Consider the following 6,416-nt stretch of genomic DNA (forward strand, 5'->3'; position numbering starts at 1 on the left):
GGCATTTCTGACATGGTATGTCAAAAAGTGATGACTACCTGCCAGATGGTGATGCTGTCTTGAATTGCTTGTTTCAGTTGGATTTTAATTATCAAAATAATATTTTAATGTGCATTGATCCAACTATTGTTCTTTGCAGGTGTCATGATTTGTGGTTTCATTTGGATTTGATGTTGCTTTAAAGCGCTCTGTTTTCTCGTTTTAAAGTCTAATTTTGTTTTTCTCAAGGCATAGTCAGGGAGAGGACTATCTGGTTTGGGAACCTCAGGGTTGCATCTATCTTTTTTGCAAATTGTGTGGCTCCATTGGCCTCTTCAAGCCACCATCTTCAATGCAAACTGGAGTGGTTTGCAGCCAAGAGTGACGTCGCAGGGATAAGAGTTAGCCCTTCCAAATCTGAGGCCATGGCTGTTCACCGAAACATTACATTACGGTCATTACGGAAACAAGGTTGGAGCACTGCCTCTGGATCAGGGATTTGTCTTTGCCTCAAGCGGAGAAGTATAAGTATCTTGGGCTCTAACTTACAAGTGATGGCAAGTTGGATTGTGGAGGGATAATTTATCCCTTCTGCTCTGGAAACACCTTAGGATCCCCCAGAAGGAACTCGAGTCCATGGGGAGAGTGATATTTGGGGTTGTCTCCTGGACCTGCTGCCTCCATGACCTGACCTTGGATGAGCAGAAGAAAATGGAAGGAGGGATTTGTTCTTGCTAAGTTCTGTTGATTTTGTCGTCAGTGAATTCCAACATCTGTTTTAAATTGCTGATTAAACCTCTACTACACACACCTGATTGTCATTACCTCCCTCAGTATATATGTGAGCAAGTTTTAATTTATTCTTTGTGAGTTTGTCACGATTATGTTGTCCTTACAATAATATATACAACTATTTATATAATAGTTTACAGTACAAGATGGTATACAGTAATGAGATTTACATAAACTTTGTTTCAGAGAGTTATGGAATTGGAGGCCAACCAGGCCCCTCATGAATTCATATACATAGATGAGGCAGGATTCAATCTGGCCAAAAGGCGTCGACGTGGACGAAATATAATCAGAAAAAGGGCCACAGTTGATGTGCCAGGTCAGAGAGGGGCAAACATCACCATGTGTGCAGCAATTGCAAATGCAGGATTAGTCCTTCACAGAAGCCAGGTTGGACCCTACAATACCGAGCGCCTCCTTGCCTTTCTCGATGATCTCCACCAGCGCCTGGTTCCAGAGCAGGATCAGCAGGGTGAAAACATGAGGACCTTTGTGATCACCTGGGACAATGTGACTTTCCACCATTCACAAGCCATAACTACATGGTTTGAAGTCCATCCAAGACTGGTACGTCTCTTCCTTCCACCCTATTCACCTTTCCTCAACCCCACAGAGGAGTTCTTTTCTGCATGGAGGTGGAAGGTTTATGACCATCAGCCACATGACCAGATGTCCCTCCTTGAAGCCATGGATGCTGGCTGCAGGGACATCACAGTTGATGATTGCCAAGGGTGGATCCGACATACCAAGCGGTTTTATCCCAGGTGCATCGCCTTGGATAATATCAGATGCGATGTTGATGAGAACATGTGGCCTAATCCTGAAGATCGCAGAGATCAGTAATCAGTAATTTTGTGCTTTTTTTTAGTTCCCCCCCTTTTTATCTGGGCTTTTTGCTGTTGTTTTTTTGTTCAGAATGCTCTTGTGTATTTCATGGATATTTTGTTCACTATAAGTGAACTGTTTTCTGTTCTATCATATTGTAAACAGTATTTCTACTGTACCTCCTGTAGTAAACAGTAAAGGAAAAAAAAAACTTATTTGCTTTTTACTGGAATGTGATGGATGGATGGATGGATGGATGGATGGATGGATATTACATGTGGACATACAGTTCCCAACCAAGAAATTTAGTGAAAAAACGGTGGATTTCATGTTTTGCATGCAAATACCTGTAAAACTGAAACATAAAAGTCTATGCACTTTTTGTAATGTCATCAATAGCCAGTATTTTGAAACCTGGTGTACTTTGATTGACTGCATGTACCTTGTGAAGTGTAAACAAGTGTTATTCTTTGACAGAATAATTTAATTTTGAGTCAGATTTCCAGTGTTTTGGTAAAAAATGTGTGCAGAGAAAGATGTGTTCTATTTTGAAATGAAGAGTTATTGTATATTTAACAAAACGTGTTTTTGAGAAGAAAATTATCCATTTGGCCAATTGTGTTTTGTAGGTGTGAGTCTGTGTTTAGAAAAGAGTTTAGAAAAAGTATCTGAAGTATGGGTAAGCGCTTGTTAGCGTTTTAGTTTTGCAAACATCCCCTGATGCACTGACTTGGACACATCATCAGTGTTGTTTCCTGGAGTCACTGGATGTTTTGGGTCTCGCAACAGACACCCTCGTCCAGGCGACCCGACCGGGGGTGATCAGACCCCGGCCTGTGTCCAAGTGGCATTCTACTCCCCCCACCTATCTCCCCTCTTCAGCCAGAGCCATCTGGATGCTTTCTCAGCAGCCTCTGCATTGCTGTTGATGGCTCTCTTCCGATTGCCACCCGTTATGCCTAGTGTGCCGTAGGCCTTGCTCAGGGAGTGGCTGGCAAATCCCCGGCTCCCCACCTCCATTGGCATGCATCTGGTCCTCCAGCCATTCCTACGACAGTCCTCTACCAGCTCCTGGTATTTCTCCCTCTTTCTCTCCTGTGCCTCCTCCATCCTATCTTCCCATGGAACTGTCAACTCGAGCATGACGAGTTGCCTTGTAGCCTCCGAGACCAGGATGATGTCTGGTCTCATCTTGGACTGGGTGATGTGCTGGGGAATTTTCAGCTGCCTCTCCAGGTCAACTGTCATAACCCAGTCTCGGGCCGTGGAGAGCAACCCTGTCGAGCCGTTTCTTGGTGCTTTCTCTGGCTTCTGTCCTTCCTTTACGAACCGGATGGTTTTGGCTGTAGCTTGGGTGTACCGGCTGTCCTTAATCCCCTTGCTGATTGCCTCAGCTATGGATTTGAGGACCTGATCGTGCCTCCATCGATACCGCCCCTAGCTCAGTGCCTTGGAGCAGCTGCTCAGGATGTGCTCTAATGTACCTGTCTTGGAACAAAGGGTGCATGCAGGTGTCTCCATTTTTCCCCATATGTGCAGGTTAGATGGGCTCGGGAGGACATCGTAAACCCCTTGGATTAAGAACTTAATCCTCTGGGGGTTCCACTGCCAGATGTCCTTCCAGGTGATGTGTCGCTCCATCGCCTGCTCCCACTTCATCCAGGCCCCTGGCTGCTTCATGGCCACTGCTCTGCTGGTTCGCTCTTTCTCCACTGAAGCTCGCACCTCTTCCTGCACTAGCCTCTGTCTCTCCCTCCCAGTGGCAGACTCGTACTGGGCTGAGGTTGACACCCCAAGTCCCGCTCTGCCCTGTGCCACTGTGCCGAGGATGGCCTTGTGCTTCAGCCGAGACTCTGCCTGCTGGACTGCATCGGCTGCTCTCCACTTCCTCCCTGTCCTCACCACGATTCCTGCCCCGGACACTTTGGCGTCCCTGGATCCTACGTACTGCAGGTGTTCCCGTGTCCGTGTCACAATGAACTCCTCCCTGACCGAGCTAAAAGGGAGCCTGAGCTTGTTGGAATTCCCATATAGCCCAATGTTACTCAAGCTGCGTGGTAGCCCCAGCCATCTGCGCAGATAGCTGCTCACCCTCTGCTCAAACCCTTCCACCACGGTCATGGGAACCTCGTATATGAGGAGAGGCCAGAGGATTCTTGGGAGGATCCCATGTTGGTACATCCAGGCCTTGAATCTACCAGGGAGCCCAGACTTATCCACTGTTCTCAGCCATCCATCCAAGTCAGCGCTGGTTGCCTTGATAGAGTCTCTGTCATTCAGGCTGCAGTTGAAGACCTTCCCCAGGCTCTTCACTGGTTTCTCAGTAACCGACGGGATCAGATGCCAATGAAAAAAAACTGTAATTTCACAGCCTGTCTCTTCTCTGTGAACCTGCATTATGGTCCTCCACTATAACTTAACCTACTGGGACATTAGGGGCTTGATTTTGCTGGTAAGCCTTACGCCGCCATCAACTGACAGACAATGTCAGTTGTGAATAACTATAACCCTCTACTCTGGATTTTTAAGATATGGGTGGCAAAAGGACTTACTTCCATTTTGAGTGTCTTTATTCAGGGCAGATATTGATCATTTGCACTTTTGCTGGCCAAAATATATGTCTTTTTTTTTATTATATCTCCAAATAAGACATTTTGTGCAGAAAAACACAACTTCCTTTCCAAATCTGTCATCAAATATTACAGCTGACAAACTTCTCTTTGTATTTCCACATTGGAGAGGCTTAATTTAATTCCTTTAGACTTTTAAAGATGAGCAATGAGCAACTTCTCCCCCCAGTCACTGCAATAAATTAAGAAAAACTCTGGGATGAAGACTTTGGGGAAGTAGTCAGTGGGAAACTGTGCTAGACTTTGTACATACTTCCTCCCTCTGCGTTAGACATAACTTAATTCAACCAAAAATGCTTCTAAGAGTATATTGGACCAGGGCTAAACAGGTCAATATTTTTTCTGTTGTTAATCCCTTACCTCAGAACATTTTAGGTAGACATTTTTTTAGGCTTACACTTTAATATTTGGTGTGGACATCCATCCAAAACCCAATTTGTGCCATTTTTGGTTTTACTGATGAAACTTGTTCTCTGAAAGGCAGGGCCAAGGGAAGGCAGGGTCACCTCTCAGTTTGCTCTTTGTCTGGTGCCATTTATCTGGAAGGAACAAACACCACCCACATTGAGTAGATGGATTGGTGACATGACTTTCATGAAAGTGGAGAAAATCAGATCCACACTGAAAGGTTCCATACAGAGTTTTGAGTCCTTGGACCCTTTTTCTTAACTTACTATGATAGTTTATAAGAAATAAATTTGATGGAAAGGGAGTTAGGCTGGCTGAAGGTTGGGAGATGGTTGGGAGCTACTCTGGGTGGGATGTTTCATCATTACATTTTCTATTTCTGTGTTGGTTCCCAAAAAAATTTAATATCAAATAGATCTATACAGAAACTAAAACATGATAATTACGGGTTTAGGTAGATACTAAAACATTTCTCAGTCCCTCTCCTCTTCTTCTCAGTCTTTACTTCTTCCTTTTTTGGTGGTTTCATCATCATGCTTTCCTTTTGTTGGGTGCTTCACAGAAAGAAGGCAAGTATATATCATATGAGCACGTTATCATGTTGACACCATTATTAAGCCGAAGCATAACCTCACCATGCTGCTGATGTGGCTGTAGAATTATGCTGACTAAATGAAATAAATATAAGATCTCGTCAAATAAGTAGAATCTCTTAAATCTGCCATTCAAGTTGAGCGTCACCTTCAAATTATAAGTATGTCAGATGAAAGTTCAAGGCACAATGTTTCTTATGACATTTATGAGTCAAACATCTGCCATTTTGACACTTCTAAACAACATGAGTCACAACAGAACAGAAACAACTACATTTGACTTAACTCAAGAATTTAGTCCCTGCAGGAAGCCTGGTTTTCAGTTTGTTTGTTTATTTACAAACTTGCCTTTGTTCATTACTTTGCACTTCTCTCATCGTCTGTGTTTAAACTTCACCAACATTATGAGCCCTTACAGAGCAGAGTTGTAGAAATTCCCACTCAAACAGCCGGGCTAATGCTAATAATGAGTTTCTTGACAGCATCAATAAAAGCAGAATCAGTTTATAGCTTTAGACATCACATAACTCTTCAGGCCTGATGAAACAACAGACCAGCAACCCTTCATCCAGAGGGACCTACTCTCACTAAAAGTGTGAAGACCAGCTGAACAGGAATCAAAAAAGGAACTATTACATTAGTTCTGAAGAAGGTGTTGTGATTAAATCAGTGAAGCTGTGATTTAGATTTCTTTAGACAGAGAAGCAATACAGAGAAACAGACTGAGTTGTTGTTTATGGTTGCTCAGTTATAAGGAGAATGTAAGGAAAATACAACAGAATACCGAATACATTTTCTCACTGTGTATTATTCTCTGGGGATATTGATTTAGCTACGAGTCATAGTGCTGCATTTATGTCACTAATCCAAAATTCAAACTGACAAAGCCTTTTTAGGACGAGCCAGGCAATTCTTGTTATTTTGTCATCTTAAACCGTAAATGTCCTCAAAGAGAAAAATAGCAAAAGAAAGATATTTCTTTGCATTTTTTCATTTCTTTGGGGAATTAATAAGGATCAGCATTGGTTGAGATGTCACTTCATGGTTAAATTATTCAAATTTGAAATAAATGGAATAACATATACTCACAAGATCAAAACTAACAACATACTAAAGCATTTTTGAATAGTTTCTGTGTTCCCTCCCCTACCTGTAGCTCCCAGTCAAAAGTGTGTACAGCTTTGACTTT

At 43.0% G+C, this 6,416-nt stretch overlaps 1 pseudogene; it reads right to left on the reverse strand.

Moving 5' to 3' along the window:
• Nucleotides 1-2,448: 2,448 nt before the first annotated feature.
• Nucleotides 2,449-3,993, reverse strand: LOC142398945 (uncharacterized; annotated as a pseudogene).
• Between the last annotated feature and the right edge of the window lie 2,423 nt (nucleotides 3,994-6,416).

The sequence above is a fragment of the Odontesthes bonariensis genome, chromosome 2, assembly GCF_027942865.1.
Source record: "Odontesthes bonariensis isolate fOdoBon6 chromosome 2, fOdoBon6.hap1, whole genome shotgun sequence".
Taxonomy (NCBI): domain Eukaryota; kingdom Metazoa; phylum Chordata; class Actinopteri; order Atheriniformes; family Atherinopsidae; genus Odontesthes; species Odontesthes bonariensis.